Raw genomic sequence first — 17,102 nt, forward strand, 5'->3', positions numbered from 1 at the left:
CACCGAGTCCTCTACTGCCCTCCACCTCTCCGCTGAGATAACAAGAGGTATTGACGTATATTCCCCTCTCTCAGTTAAAAAAAAAAAGAACATATATTGCATTTGTAAGTATCCACCCCTTTCTCCTTCTTAATAAAACTGCAAAAAGTCAGGATGTGTGTTATTTAAATCTTATTTTGCATAACAGGCTGGGTGATTATTTGTTTGCACCTGTTACTTAAGATTTCCTGTCTCATTCGGCTAATTAGACATTTATCTGATATAAAGCTCCACAGACTTAGTAGGACATTTCTGAAGGATTTCTGTCAGTTACCTAAAAAAAAATAAATCACATTTTTTTGCTCATTTCCAAAATGTGTTGAAAAATGTTCTATTGCACATTTTGCTCAGACTCAAGTATTCTTAACATTCTGTGGTGGGCATGAAAATCCCTAATTTTACCCAAGGGTTGCTGGAATTATATTATTTTCCTCTGTTTACACTTTTTTTTTGTAAAGGTTAATTATTAATTATATCATGGTGCCCTTCAGATTTATACCAGGGCTTGACTCTACAACAGATTAAACAGTGCTTGTTGACCTTTAGTTTGATGGACCTCTTTGCTGATTTGAGAAGTCCTTGTACAACTTATTTTTGTTTGAGATCAGAGACACAGTGTTTCAGCATGCAAACTCCATTTTGAGTTTACATCATCTTCTCTTCTGCCTTTCCATTGACATCTTGTGCTAAAAAGTAAAAGATCTCTCCACTTGGATGATCATTTAAGTGGTAACTCTCAAGAAAGAGACCAGGGTAAATCACAATTAAAGTCTGAACTTTTAGAAGAGGGAATTTAATGCTACTGGTTTGAGGGAAAGCATAACTACAGTGAGAATAGTCTCAGAATATCTCCATGAATTGAGTTTTACAATAGGGCATGTTTCTTAGCCATTTTGTGGTGGAAGAATAACACGGAAGAGACCAGAAGTTTGATTGTAAAGGAAATCATATAGGAAAGAAGGGAAAGGATCCCAGGATTCTTAGAGAAAACTTCAGACCTAAGTGAAAGACAAAGAGAAATATGAAAAAATGTCTTGGTGTTTTGTCTAAATTTTTCAAGCTAAAGCAAAGAGTAAAGCAGCTTCTGAAAGTGTTCCAAAGCCTATCATTTCCTATATTGCACCTTTAATGTAAAGAAGTATAAAAGCAGTTTCTTCACAGAACTAGAGCTTTAGTAAAAGGCTTCTGATTTCTAATTTTGTCACTGTTAAGGAAGATACTGAAATGCATATAAGTGTCAGTAGTGCCTTTTAACTGGACTCTAGTTCAACTTCCTGATTAACTGTGTTTCTGAAAGGATTCTGTGGGAGAAACTGTGGTAAACTAATGGTCTGGAAATTACTATTCTGCCCACTGAGCACCTTGAGCAAACCTTTGTTCTAGCAGTTAGCAGAATTTTATGTTGCTTAGAAAATATATATTAAATCTTTTTAATATTAAGTCAAAAGAGAGATACTGTCATGACAGACAATTTCTGCCCTCCTAATCCTCATAGGTATGGCAACAGATTCCTCTTTGAAGCCTATGTACGTATAAATAATTCACAGGAAACAAGCCAAATGGAAGAAGACAGATAACACTTATGGCATGCCACAAATAGCGTCTTATGGCAAAGTGCAATCAAGAAAAGTTTAAAAACGTTGCGTTCTTCATGAATGAAATTCAACTCAAGTTTTTACATTTTTTCTTCTCTTTAGTCCCAAGCCTGTGGTTTTGTGAGTGGAATCTTGGGATGGGAATATTAACACATAGATGCAGTGCAACGGTTGAGTAGATCTCAGCAACTGTGACATTTAATCTCTTCCTACAAAATACTTAAGAAATATAGTGGATCAGTTTCCTATGAATTGGAAACAAATATTTTATTATTTTTCCTATAGAACTGTTAGGTAACATCTTTCAGAGCTGAAAAATTTTGAAAGCCTTTGTATGAAATGGGACTAGTTAAATCCTTTAAAAACTATATAGACGTTGCTCATATCCAGAGATATAATCAGTACAATTCCTTTGATTTTTAATGAGCCTATCTAATCACTGATGACAACAGCACTTTTAATTTTTTTTTCAAAATCCCCTTTAAAAAAATTCTGATGTTGTTCTACCTTCTGTTAATGCACGCAGCTTCCTCACTCTTTCTTAAAAGATGTGCTAAAGTAGCTTTAAAACCTTTAAGAGCTCTTCAGAACATAAGTGAAAATTGAGATACAAGACTGGTGACTAAAACTCATGACTCTCCTCTTTTTCAGGACTGGTGGCAACGCTAGGCAGTAGTAATAATAATAATAATAATAATAATAAAAAGACTAAAGAAAAGGAAGTATGACCCATTCTAGTACACCTCTCAAATTTTAAAGCACTCCTAAAACAGTTTCCATGGGAACAGAAATTTGGCACAAGGGCTGCTATGAAAAACTGTTAGGAGGCAGCTTCTACCAAGCCAGATGGTTAATATGTAACAGGGGATTATAACAAGAAGGAAAGTAGGTTGTATAACCCCTTAAACCTTCATAATGGGTCCAAATGGACCTAATCACAGGGCTCATCTCCAAGAAAATGTCATCACCACTACCATGGGTGACAATATTATCAAATGCAAGTGGAAACGTTCCTGATTAGACAGAATATGTAAGGCTGCGTACATCTTTCAGCAGTGCTGTTCTGGCTACAGGAAAAAAAAAAAAAAATAAAATAAAATAAAAAAAAAATCAGAGAATGAATGTGGCCACCAAATGTGACAATTGCTCCCAGACTCTTTCAATTAAGTGGGAGAAAAATATTTGAATTTTTTTGGCTCCAGAAAACATTTTTTTGGCTCTTGAACATCTCTAGCCTGAAAATCTGAATTTTCTGTTAAAGTAGGGTTGCACAGGGGCATAAAAATTTTCCAAGTGACAAGCTCCCACAGTACAGATCAAAAACCTATTTCAAGGTGTACTGCAACCAAGACATCACTTGTCATTAAACAGCTTATTAATTTTATTTCTCTACCTTAAGTACTTCCTGACCTGTATAGCCTTTGAGCACCTTACAATGGCTAACACACACATTCTCCTTCATCTCCCATAGGGAGGGAAGGGCTTTTGTCCTCTTCTGCTACCAGGACAACAAAGTCCCAAGGCAGTGAGTTCCAGATTCTTGCAGATAACATTTCTTAAGCACCTAACTCCCACTGAATTAAATACTAGTGCTTAGATATCTTGGTACGTCTGAAACCATGAACAAGGAACAGCAAGAAACTGAATTAACAATGTAAAATACAATAACTAAATAATAATAATAAACACGGTATAAAATAAAGCTTTTTAGTTATTGTGTTTGTTATTTATTATGCCATGGGCCTCCAGCAACCACCATTTATTAGGCCATCTACCCACTGGCTTTGATGAAAATGTATTGATACACATAGTCACCTTGGTGACAGATGCCTCCCAGATGAAGTTCTGAGGAAGCAAACACTGTAATCACAAATGCATTCTTCTGGAATTGCTTCCAGCCCGTACTGGAGTGCTCACCATTGGTGCCTCAGCCTACTGCCTATTAAATCTGGAATCCTTCTTCTAGCAATGAATGCAATAAAGTTTAAATTCTAGCCATTTAATGTTATAATGTAAGACATTACAACTAGAGGAAGAGTGCTAGAGGAAGATTTCCTCCTGATTACAATAATAATCAGTTATGGAAGTTGCGTGAAGATTTATACATGCCTAATTTGAAGATGATAATTCTAAGATATGGAATCTCACATGGTAGCACGCTTCCCAAGTCCACCGGGAAAATATGAAGTCCTTCAGTTAGTCAGGTGTTAAAGCAGTCATGCACACTTCTGTAAATGGGAGACAAAATGCAAACAAATGACTACTTATTTCAGATCTGCTCTGCACTTGCATAAAGCTGATACCCACATAACATTATGTCGCTACTGAATATGAATTACAGCAGATCCAGAATACTTTTTGACCTGAACGGAACCTGAAAATTTCATTAAGCTCTTCTACTTCCTTCATTATGTTTGTTCCTGAGGGAGCACTTTTACAACTTGAAAGAAAACTTTGGCTACTTAGACTACTAGGACTGTAAACATTCCCTTCCGTGTCCTGAAAGTTATGTGTCAATCATCAATAGTTCCTAACAAAAATTCAGTTCAAACTTTAGTCATAGTAAGGATACTGCCACTCCATAACATTGTCTTTTATCCTGACATTTCATTTTGAATTCATACAAACTGCTACTTATCATGTTAGATAATCACATTTTTATTCAGCCACCTAAGCACAAGTATATCAGGGAAGAAGAAAAATAAAGTCCAAAACCCTTCAATATCCCAGGTGGCCCAAAAAATAACAAGGGGTATAGGCACACAGGCTTTGTTATGTTGCAAATACCCTTATTCTTTATGCATAAAGAAGTTTGGACACTTCTCAGATGAGACAGAGTAAGAATTTAGTGAATCAAATCTGTTTAGGGCATGTCAGAAGCCAGGCAGGCAATTTTAAATTATTATGATCTGGTATGAAGTGAGAAAGGGTTTGGGTCTTAATGATGGACCTTCATAACCTATTTGATGGTCTAATGCAAATTAGTTCCCTACTATTTTAACTTCTGAGGAGTGGGTTCTTAGCTAATGACTTTTTAGTGTGCTTAGAAAACAGGCAGTTATCTCACTAAGTTCAAAAGCTAGTTCATGTAACTGGGAAAAAAAATAAAAATAAAAAAATAAAAACAAACAAACAAACAAAAAAACCACTTCTCTTTACATTGCATGGCAGCATAATCAAGCTGCTTGGCATTATTAGTTTGAAATAACTACTGAAAGTTCTGGCAATTTTTATATCACAAGGAAATAGTAAATGAACACATGAACAATGTCTGACATCAGGTGATTTAACAATTCACACTTGAAGATATTAGATAAATATCTTATCTTATTAGATAAAAATCCAACACCACAGTCAGGTGCAGAGATCCTTGAATGAGCATTGGAAATGTAGACAGGAAGCCTTCAATCAGACAGCAGTTCACATCCCCACTCCAAAACTTCTCTCAAATGGGCTGTATGCAGGCATCTTAGGATCTAGATTCCAAAACCCTCTCTTAAGAGAAATTATTTTTTTTTTTTAAACAAGCAGAGGCAGTCTTATTTTCGAGGAAAGACAATAGCAGTAGCAATGCCTGTACTCTTCTCCCATATAACAGTTTTCTGGGTGAAGCACAGGATCAGTAAGTGGGAAACATGGGCTCCTTTTCTCCTCAGCTTGAGGAAAAGTATCTCTCTTTCTATCAAGTGCCAAAAGAATGCCTTTAATCATCAGATTGCACACGGATGCAGCACGACAGTTTTGTCTGTTTGCAACGGTACATGGCTGCCATCTGTTTGAAAGAAATGGAGTCCCATGTGCAGTTTATTCCTACAGTGATGACCTTTTCTCGTCTGAGTTCAATGCCAGAGCTCACACTTACTTTAAATAGCAGGAGAGGAAGAGAAATGAACCACCAGATTCTCCACTAGTGCTTCAGGGAGAAGGGGGGAACATGAGAGACAAAGTATGCACAAAAACTACATTGGGCTTTCCCATGAGCTAGGTGTTAGTGAGTCATAAAATGCCTTCAGAGCTGGGTTTCACTACAGATATATTGTGCTTTAGCTGTTTTACAAAATCAAAGTCTTAAAGAAGAGCTTAGTGTATGTCCAAATTTTTGAAAAAACATCTGTACCATAATTTCAGCTGAAAGTACATTTCCCCATGATAGCATCACTTCTGAAATGGAAATTAGGTTCCTAAGTCTCACAGGCACTTTTAAAACTTTTTCCCAATATGTCCTATAGCACCAGCTCACAAACCTAACTGGCAATGTAATTTTAGATGGCATGTGTTTCATTACAATCACTTTCAGAAAAATAAAATATGGTGCAGCCCTTCAAGCTAACAGAAAGGAAATGTTTCACTATCACTTTTAAAAAGAATACAGGTAAAGGCTAAAATTTCAACTAATTTAAATTGGCAGAATAAAAGTCCATGGAGTCATACTGATTGACACCATCTGAGTACCCTGCATTGTATATTTAAAATTAGAAGATAGCGGTTAGACAGAAAAAGAAGAGTCATACACAATAAGAAATGTATTTTCAAAACACAAGGAATGAACAGGGAAATATAATTTAGTTGTGTGTGTCCTGCATTCAGCAGATATACAGCAGGTCAGGTGCACTCATTATGCCAAAGTAAATGTGTCAAAAAAGTCCCATTTGAGAATGATTTTTTTCTTTAAACCATCATTAGGTTTTGAAGAACTGATATCTTGTTTTCTTGCACTGTCTCAGCTCAGTAGAGTTATTTATAAATGTTATGTAGTTAACAGACTATATTACCTTAGCTTTTTGTTAACAGAACTATAACATATTAGCAAATACCCAAGAGCAGATCAAATATTAGAGTTGATGTTTATATTATGATTATCTTAACTCAAAATAAATAAACAAATACACGTATCTATGTATCAAGATTTTCAAAAACTCTCTACTTATTGAAATGTGTTATTAAATGCAACATTCTGTATTGTTTCCAACTTTTAAACACACCCACCAGGACAAGAATAAACTAATTTCAGGTAATCACTGGAGTAACTTTGAAAGAGCCCCCAGTGGTTTTGGGGGCAAAGATTATACTGACAGTAGCAGGCCTGTAAAAAAAAAACAAAACAAAAAAAAAAAAAAAAAACACAACCAAACAAAAAAGCACGCTCATAGTTGAATATTCAGTTCTTATACTGATCTCTCACTCTCCTTCCTTCAGTGGGGGGCATTCATAAAATTCGTCTGTGTGTCAAATCCCAGTATAGACACCTGGAAGTGCAGGTAACTTCGTCCCTTGCACTTGTTCAAAAGGCTGAGAGATTCTCAAATACTGAATAATGTGGAAGACAAAGGGTAAAAGAAAATAAAAATAAAAAGCATTAGGTGAAAGCTCTGTTTTGTAAAGTTGAAGCAGTTTAAATTGATCACACATCAGTCAGCGATGTCTGTAAAATTCACAATTCCAAATAAAGGTGGTTAAAGCAGTTTGTAGAGTCTGTAGTAAAGCCATTCAGGAAATTAGTAAATTAACTACTTGCCAGTCCATAAAGTTAGCATAATGTCGACTGTAATAAGCAAATACACTGGAAAACTAAAGCTAGATACCTAAGGGCTCATCTTCTGGCCTATGTATTTATATTTAATATATAATGACTTTCAGTAATAAATGTTCTTTGTTTAAAACCTCCAGTGGCTTGCAGGCTTTTTGTAATATATTTCTGCCCCAACAAAAGTACTTTGGATTTAATTTGCATTTATAAATAATTTATTTTTCCAAAGTTGTATCTGTAAAATTTCAGACTGGAGAAAGGAATGACAGCACAGAGCAGTTGGCTAATGAAACAGAAGTCCTGTTCCCTTCTGGGAGCATGACAGGGCACAGAAAGGCTGCCCGGTTCCTTCTGTTCCCCAGGCAAGGCTGCCAGCACAGCCCAATGTGACAGCCGTGCTCTGAGCTCAACCACTGTGCAGGAGTGGTGCCCAGCTGAGAGGGTGAGACAGCAGCCTGCCATTTCCTAGAGAATAAGGAGTACTATTGATAAATGTAGCCAGGCATACACTGCTCCTTCCTTAAAAAAAAAAAAAAAAAAAAAAAAAAAAAAAAAGCAGGGAAGACAAATGCTGTAAGGAGGGGATTGTTGTTGCTTTATTATTATTTTTAATACCACAGCCTCCTAAGCAGCCTGCATTATCTCAGCAGGATCACTAAGAGACCTCATATAACCAGTCATTCTCATATGCTAGTTAAAAAGAATCAGTTTCAAAACTGCACCCACACAAGAACAAACCAGAAAGCCACTCAGAAAGAAAACTCAGGCATATGATGTGAGACCTTCTGGCTGGGGAAAAAGGAGAAAAAGGACTATGCTACTTTGCCAAATTCTCATTGCATACACAGCAAAGGAAAGAATCTCTAAAAAGTGACAAACGTCATAATGGATTTTATCCTGTTCAAAGAGATCCCTGGTGTTACCAGACCACATGGTATCTATGGGGCATGCTCCTGTTCTGGAAATTATTTGCTTCAACCCTCTGCATCATCTTTCCTTTTCCTCTTGTCCATTTTGAATGTTCAGTATATTACTGAAGATGAGCATCCCTGGGAAAGGTTACCTAGCTCTACACTGTATACCAAAACGGGGAAAGAATATAACGTCAGAGCTTTCAAGCATTTTCATGGGTTTCCAAATCAGCACTATGTTGCATCAGGTGGTGATGCAACATCTAAGCTTACTTCTGTCAGCGTAGGACACCTGCTAAGCAAGCATCCCTAGAGAGGGCTTGGTGAACCCTCTTCTGCTTTGTGACCTTATACTCTGCTAAAGATCCCATCATATGATGATGTTTTGAGCATTATCTTTGCAAACATGAGGCTTGACAGGTAAGTCTTTCTAGAGAACCTCACCCACAGTGGGGAAAAAAAGGGCAGATACAAAAATCTAGTCTTTCATTGTCTCTCATTCAGAAAAGATGACAATAGCTCGAATGGTAATAATACTGGTAAAAAAAAAAAAAGTATGATTCATCCTGTTTTGGGGGCTTCTTTTGAATCTTATCCCTGCTCAGTTTCTGCATTATTATCTCTACTTTGTGGAGACTGAATTGAGCTCCAGATATATGACAAGCAGTATTTTAAAAGTTGATTCAGGAAGATGAAAAAGAAAAAAGCCAGCAAACAAACAAAAAACTACAAGCTGAATTGTCACATACACACCTACATGAAGACCAGTTTCTAAGACACAGTTATCTCACAGGACACGGATGGCTTTGAAAATGTGGATCTAGCATCTTCAGAGAAGTCCCAACTTCTCTGAGCGCTCTGTAAAATCATCTGTGAGAGCAAATCCACTCTGCACTGGGCAGGGCTCCCTGCTGCAGGGATGGGCCTGTGCAAGACAGCTCTGTACTAATAACCATTCAGAACAACCACTGAACAGAACAGAATAACAGAACAATAATGAGAATAACTTGAAACAGAATGATATTCAACTACTTTTCAGTCTGGATGCAGTTCAGTGGAAGAGAAAGATACATCAAACCTAGCTGGTGCCTGAAGCAATTCTGAAGTGGTTCTTCCTAACAGACTAGTAACTTGCCAGAGAGGTCCACTGCTCCAGATAAAGGGGATTCTCTCCAGAATACCAAAAGCAAACATGGAAGAACTTCCCACTCCATCCTTACTTTCCATCAGAAAACTCAGCACAGGGGGAAAAAAAAAAAAAAAAAAAAAAAAAAAAAAAAAAGCAATCAGATGTCCTTTCCCAGCTTTCCTTGGAATGATACATTGCTCTGCTGCATATCTTGCTGCACCGATATTAGAAGAAAGGTTTAATCTAAATTATGACAACAGCAGAATGTTTTATAGATACACACTGTTGAAGTTTTTATTGGTGGAAAAATGTGCAAAAAGGACCTCCTGCTAGTTTCATATCTAGTCACAGATATGAAGAGAGGGGAGTGAGTGACATGGGAGACACAAATTTCCTGTATTTTCTACTGGCTTACTGCATATTTGTAACACAAAAATACACACTTTAAGCAGGACTAATACTTGATTTATTTTTTTTTAAGATAGTATATACTCACAGCAATACACATGCTGTATGTATCTTGTGTTGGTTTCACAAGCAGACTATCCCTATCTGCCTAATATTCAGCAGCTTGATAGAAGGTACTGGTCCTGGTACAATAAAACACCCTGGCATGAGACTGTTTTAGAATTACCTTGTTAAATGAAGGGGGGTTGAAATAGACAGAAGTGAAGTTCACCAGGTAATTTAATGAGGAGGCTTACATTTGATATTTTATTTCCCTTACAGAATAGGGCATCCAGACTAAGTGTATGCTTTTGTACATGAAGACAACACGTGTCTGAATATGCATGAGAAACCATCCTTTTGGACTGGAATGCTGGTAGTTGTCAGTAACAGGCACCCCACTAAACACTAGCAATCTAGAAGTGTTGGTTCATTGAGACATCATCTTTTCACATGCAACATTAAATCCAAATTTCTTTCTTCCATCTCAATACACCTTTCACCTCAAAAAATATAGCCACATCTTAGTGACCAATTTTTACTCTGTCAAACAAAACCACTGATGATTAAACTGATACAATTTCATACCTGCATACAAAATACTGATAAAACTACCTATAAACTCCATTCATTATATTATGGAATATATTACTTTGTTCTTAGAAGCATTCTTGAAATTGCACTTAATATGAGCCAATGAATCTATTAAATACTAATGCTTAGGTATCTAATGACCAGTACATTTCCTTCAGTTAATAAGAAAATTATGCTACAATAAAGTACAGAGAAGCTAAGAAAGATTTAAATCCAAGTTAGTCACCTGTGGTGACTAACCTGTGGTATATTAAGATCACCCTATATTTGGCCCATACACTCTGTAACTTCCACACCTTCTCAAGTACAATACATGAAGAGATGCTTAACACGTGCATAAACCGATTTCTTTCAGTTTCCTTCTGAAATTCCCATGGGGTTTTGGAAAGATTGTGTAATAACTGAAAAAAATATTTTTTCTATATGCAGCACAGTTGATATATCCATAGGAAGATTCCATTACAATTACCTAACAAATGGGGTATCACTCATAGGAAATGGACTGGAGAGCTCTGCACACAGATTACTGCCTCTAAAAGACACAGTTTTGGTATCTAACAATTCTTTCCCACAGGATGTCTTCTGATTACCTTGCAGACTCAGTGCTAGCACATATCACTTTTCAATACCAACCAATTATTTTTTCCTATGTTTCAAATTCAAACAAAAAGCCATAATCCTAAGAGTCCTGTATATTTTTTAAAGAATTAAATGGATATGAAGGAAAAAAAAAAAAAAGATGACAATTCCACCTTCTCCCTTTTCCCTCACTTGAGAGAATAAAAACAAAAAAAATGAGAATTAGGAGTAGTTTACAGTAGAATATATTTTTAATCGTGATGCACAAAACCTTCAACAGGAAGAAAAAAAATATGATTTTTTTTCCTTTTATTTTCTACATAATACAAATAGCCACTGTAATTTAAATGCTGCATCTACTAAGGAGATTTGATATCAAGGGAACAGGAAAATAAAAGGCCCTATAGTTTCAAGGCCAATGAGATGTTATTGTAAATATTTCCACCATACTTCATTATAAAGTACAACCAAAAATGAAGGAGACATACAGAAAGTAGAAAGAACAGGTATCTATCAAGAGAGATATCTGATATTAGAATACAGAACTAGACAAGCAGTGAAATTGATTGAACGATGTTATCTGAAACTAGGATTAGCAAAAGGGGAAAGAAAATGAGGAAATATGGGGAAATGACCCATAAGATCTATCTTGTTAATCCTTGATCCGATCAATCATCTCTGCTAAGATTACACATTGCTGGAGAGAAACTGGGCTGAAATGTTAATGATATCATGATTTACATCCTGCCAGAATCCTTTCATGTTCATCTGCAGCCTCAAAAATAGCACACAAGCTTCAGGGTTCAGAAAAAACATGAGGACGGGAAGTTATAATCTCTTTTAAAAATTGTTATTTTTTAAAATCACATTTTGCAGCACAGTCTATTATTGTTTATTCCAGTAACAGCTGTAAACCGGGCCTCTTCAGTTGAGTATACCTTAATAGTTTTAAAGTATTTCGCAGACTTCACATGTATTGGGGTCACCATTTTAAATTTGTGCCAGAATATTAAAAACTGACACTGGCAGTCACCATTTAATGGAAACAGAATAAACAGAATAAAAATTCTCATGCGTGGAAAATGCTAAGGTTAGTCAGTAAAATTAGTTTTAGGTTGCAAAATATAATTGTGTTATTTTAAATTCCAGTTAAACTAAATATTAGTTCTTTTTAATTACCAGTTAACTTTGACTCCAAGAACTGTAGAACTACCACTGGAATTGTTCATATCTTCCAAAAAGAACTTTGTTAGGACAGCTGCTGAACTGGGAATCCATGCTCATTCAGACTCAAATCAAACTGTGTCATAACTGTCAAAATTTAATTCTGAAGAAAAACATTTTAATATGTCGAAGTGTTTCTTCCTGCTGAAGGGAAAACTACTTATTAACGTACTAATAACAGAAAAAATATATCTGTTAATATTATTAGTGAATGTAAATTTATGGTATAAAAATTTAAAAGTTAGGATTTCTAAAATAATTAGAAATATCTTCTTTGCATAATTTGTGTGCTACAATATGGAATGACATAATTTTGAACAAAGAGAAGCTTGTTTAGAGTACTATTAGAAGAGAAACTAGTTTGTATAGCATACTTTATACCTGGAATAATTTTTCACAAATACTTAAAAAAGAAGCTTCTCTAGTTAACATAAAAGAGGATTTTTGCTTCTGAAAGTATCAACATGGGATACAAAAAAAAAGAAAAAGTGAGTTCAATAATAACAAGAAAGAAAATTTGAGAAATGCATTAAAGAGGCAGAACAAAGGAAAAGAGTGACAAGGAAATGGCACAAGAAATGTCAGAAGAAAAACAAAGGTGGTGGAAAGACTGCAGCACAGTGTGCATGGAAGGAGAAGGAAAGAACAGAAGAATATACTGAGAATAAGGAGGGTTAACAAACAAAATGGAAGAGGAACAAAAAAATAAGCCAGTGTATTAAAACAGAAACTCTAAAAACAGGGAGGAGTAGTGGAACATTTTTCTAAGTTTTCCTTTCTATCCCTCCCCTTCCCAACTTAGGATGGGAACATAATTCTCTTAGAACTCCAGAAAATCCAACAAAATCAGTACCCCTTACTGAAAGAATCTCTAATTGAATTTGTAGTCTAATAAATCTTAATATCTTTTAAGTATAGGAAATTGCTTCTGGTTGTTCTTAACTTTCTCAGGAGGGCAGCTGGTCAAGACTCATTTCCCACAAATGCTGAAAGTGTCTCCCTAACTTCCTTCTACCCTTCTACTTCTTCACTAAAACAAATGAAGTCACTGAACCCAAAAATAATGTTCTACATTTGGAAAGTAATCCCTCAGAGACTTGCCTTTTAATCACTACAGAAAATTAATGAATGAAGTTTTCATCTGCAGCAGGAATGAAACTGAATAGAAAGCATGCATCATTGCCATTCCTTAGAGTCAGAAAGAAAGGCAGGAAATATTCTTGAAGCTTTACAACTGGTACTAACACACCAAGTAAAAATAAAAACTTAGTTGGCAATTTTGATCAGACACACTGATTCTCAGTCTGGTCCATGTTAATGAGGAAAATCTACAAAATGCCAGAATGCATTTGGTATACTTTAGCAAGTATCTAAACATAGAAATTGGTAAATATGATTTTGGAAGTTGGATATCTGTTGAAACAAGCAAAAACATAATTTGGTGGCAAAAGTATGAAAGCAAATAAAAGAATGAATCAGTTGCTTATATTAGAATGTAACAGGCCAAGCCTACTAAAAATACTGAACTTCTACATAAATCAAAGGTTTCCAACTGATCAGTGTATTAGAAAGTAAGTGCTAACAAAGTATAGCATTTATATATTCCCACTACATATCCACTTAGCCTATACAACTAATTTCACGAGTGTCCATTTTTTCACTTCTTATAGCTTTATTTATAATGAACCATACATTACTCCAAATCCATCTTTGATCTCCTTGTTTAACTTAAACTTTCACTTTTTATTCAATATATTACTTGTATATGCGTTATTAGTAAATGCACAAATACATACACAAAGATGCTACTTTCAATGTACATATAAAATGCATGTTTGTGAATGCAAACAAAATTGGAAAACATGAGTTACTATCCATTTGTTTTCACATAAAAGCAGCTGCACTCATTAAAAACAATTAGATATTTTAATATCACTTCTATTGTTCCACATAGCTAGCATCAGCATTTGAAACATGCTAGAAGTGGGTGTAAATTGCTGTTAGATCACTTTTTAGTCAATTTACATTCCAAAAATGACAGCATGGAAAAAGGTTGAGTTAATCTCTCTTAAATTAGGATTTATTATCCTCATACTCATCTGAGGAAGAATGCATATTAAATGTAATTGACTTGTTATTAGACAAATCAATAGTCTTCTTTCCCCCCTTATTTCCCTTTTAACTTGAATACACAAGCAACTGTTAAATATAAAATACCATAGTGAAAAAAGTCCTGGTGGAGACTGTTAAAAATGCTGCAAAAGATCTTAGAAAACTGGCCAGACATGCATTAGTACTGGAGAATGTGCATCTGGACATATTTTTAAGCAGCTATTCATTTATACTGTAATTCCATTAGATGGATTGCTGCAGTTCACTTTGCAAGAGCAGGAGTGTTGACTGTTCAGGGCTGAGCTATTTGTGGAATGGCAGGGAGAAAACCAGCTTTGTGCATGATTTCCTTACATCCACCTACCACAAATCTCTCAGCTCCATCTAATTAATAAGCTAGTCGATTACCACCAGGTAATCTGACCCCCTCAGATTTCCACAGAACTGAGATGCAAGCAAAATTATATTTCTTAGTACAAAATGTGGAGTTGGCAGTCATATTGGCATGCAACTTCTGAAAGGAAATAAGTCACTAAGTGGGAAATTCTACCAAAATGGATAATTAATGGAAGACTCTTGAAGGGTTTGCTCCTTGCTGGCTGCAGCCAGTGTCTAGCTATTCCTCCCTGGCAATAGGAATTAGAGAAGAGATAAGGTGAGCAACAGAAAGCATGTACAAAACACAGAGCCAACACGTTTCTAGGTGTCAATATAACATAGCATTACGGATCCATTTACTCAAAAAGGAAGAGACACGATGGCTACGTGCGGAACTGTAGCAAGAGAAGAAGCCTCTGGAAAAGTGTAAGTCCCACATGCAGACACAGTGAGCCAGGCGGTGAACATAGAAATGTGACTGTGATTGCCACAATCTGTCAATGCATGATGCTCCCATAACTCTTCAGGCAAACTATTGGTTTAATGATAACTTCTCATAAGAGAAATTGATGTAATGCTTATGGTGCTAACTACGCTTGTTAAACAGCCCAAGCTGAAAGAAAACAAACAAAATGCTGATTTCTGTATACCTAGCATAGACTTCTAGCATTTTATGCAATGATAACCATTCTGCCCAAGGTTATCTGTCAACTCAAATTCAGTAACAACATGCTAAAATGCATAATAAGAAGCAAATACGTATTGGACTAGGAATATGTTAGTTTTCGCAGAGTATCTGTTTCAGTTTACCATTAAAAATATTATGAAGAAAAAAAAATGCAACCAAATGTTACATTATTTAAAGATACTCCTGCACCTTATGCTCATCAGATCTACCAGTTAACTTGCTAAAAACTTGTCACAACATCAATCCAGGTAGAACTTCACATCAAAAGGTAGGCTCTCGTGTAAACATTTGCAATGAATACAAATACAAAAATTTGCATTTATGTCAGTACAACAGTATGAATTCACAGCTTGCAAGTCATCAGCAATCCAACGCAAAGACTGTCAAAACAAAAGCAAGAGGAATAATTTAATTAGAACCATTCCTGACTGACAGTGCTTAAATTATGTTTTCTGAGTGATCTGCAAAGTTCACGAAGGTGATGGTGGCCCTTTTCCCCACCTACCTGTGGTAAGAGTCAGCAGGCAGAAATGGCTAAGCTTACTTCACAACAGGCAAAAGCTAACAAATATTAGGAAAAAAGATCCTGTGTACAATGAGAAACTGCTGATCACTTAATTTTTTCATATTTCTATTTGAATTATGGAAGCTGGGATGAATTAAACCACTCTGTAAATACTGTACTCATGCCTTGCATGAAATCTACATTTAGGAATGGATTCAAATCTCACAGAAGTAACATGTCTTTAGTGCCTCAGTGTACTACACTGCAGTATTTCTTAGGGGCCCTTACAAAGATGTGGTGGTCTCATTTTCCTGCAAGAAGGAACAACTCCTTCCTATGAAAAACTTACACTGCCAATGAACAGTTTGCTGTACCATACTTAATTGTTCTTAGAACACTAAGTGTTGCTAATTACTTCAAAAAGTGAAGAATATTCACAAAACATTTTAAAAACTCCCAAATCATTTTCTGCAAAAATTTTTGAAGGAATGAACTATCAAGGATTGATGAAATTTGAAATAAATTAACAGGCCAGCATAAACTAGACTGGTTTCAATTTTATGGGAAATTAGATGACTCCTATTCTTTTTCATAGCATCTTATTCAGTGAAATTTCTTGTAAAATAATTAGTCCTTCTTGAGCTGCTTCTGTGACAAGTTCTTAACTATGGTTCCAGCTATTACCCTTCAAACAGCTTTATTTCATTATACTGACATAAAAGTAAACAGTTATTAATTCCTCTTCTGTCAGGACTTAAATCAGGCTGAGCAACCAGTGAGGTCAAAATAATTTGAGTTCATCTTTATGGCAGCAGACCCTACTCCACCTCCATACAATTGAGCATATTGGTAGTGGGAGGCCTCCAACCCACAGAGGCAGTGGCAACATCAGCAGCTTCAGGATTTGCTCCTTCTCACCAGGGTCAGGAGAGGCTTATGTATGCATGGAAGAACTTGGAGCAGGAACAAAGCTCAGAAAAAGTTCTCCCACACAGTTCAAACAAAAACATATGCTCTTCCTTGGTCTTTTTATAAGATAAACCCAGATGATAAAGCTTTGTTTTAGCCTCATAGTTAAGTGTCTTAAGAGTCTTGTGTCCATATAGTGTCTGAAACTGATGCTAATTTACTGGATTGTCATTGGAAAGCATTTTATTACTTTATCTACCAAGTGAAAAACATCTTTTCAATTCATTCAAGTTCAATACTGTTAATCTATAAATAGATCAATTTAGGAAATTGTGGGTTAGCCCAGATGTTATTTTGAGACAAACTTGATTACCAATTTTGAAATAAAGCATACAGAGAACTGTTAAAAGAAAGAACTTGAACATTCGTACTACAAAATACAGCTCAGCAAATACTACATATACA

General features: G+C 35.7%; 1 protein-coding gene across 13 annotated transcripts in view; it reads right to left on the minus strand.

The window, feature by feature from the left end:
* SLITRK4 (SLIT and NTRK like family member 4) overlaps positions 1–17,102 on the minus strand; it is a 268,817-nt gene that overhangs the window by 158,535 nt on the left and 93,180 nt on the right. For 3 of the 13 annotated variants that reach the window (XM_084535157.1, XM_084535156.1, XM_084535151.1), the window contains one exon: positions 3,783–3,862. The exons of the other annotated variants lie outside the window; for them this stretch is intronic. The gene's annotated coding sequence lies outside the window, so the exon portion shown is untranslated. The remainder of the gene's footprint in view (positions 1–3,782; positions 3,863–17,102) is intronic. 13 annotated transcript variants of the gene reach the window in all.

The sequence above is a fragment of the Aythya ferina genome, assembly GCF_964211825.1.
Source record: "Aythya ferina genome assembly, chromosome: 13".
In the NCBI taxonomy this organism is placed as follows: Eukaryota; Metazoa; Chordata; class Aves; order Anseriformes; family Anatidae; genus Aythya; species Aythya ferina.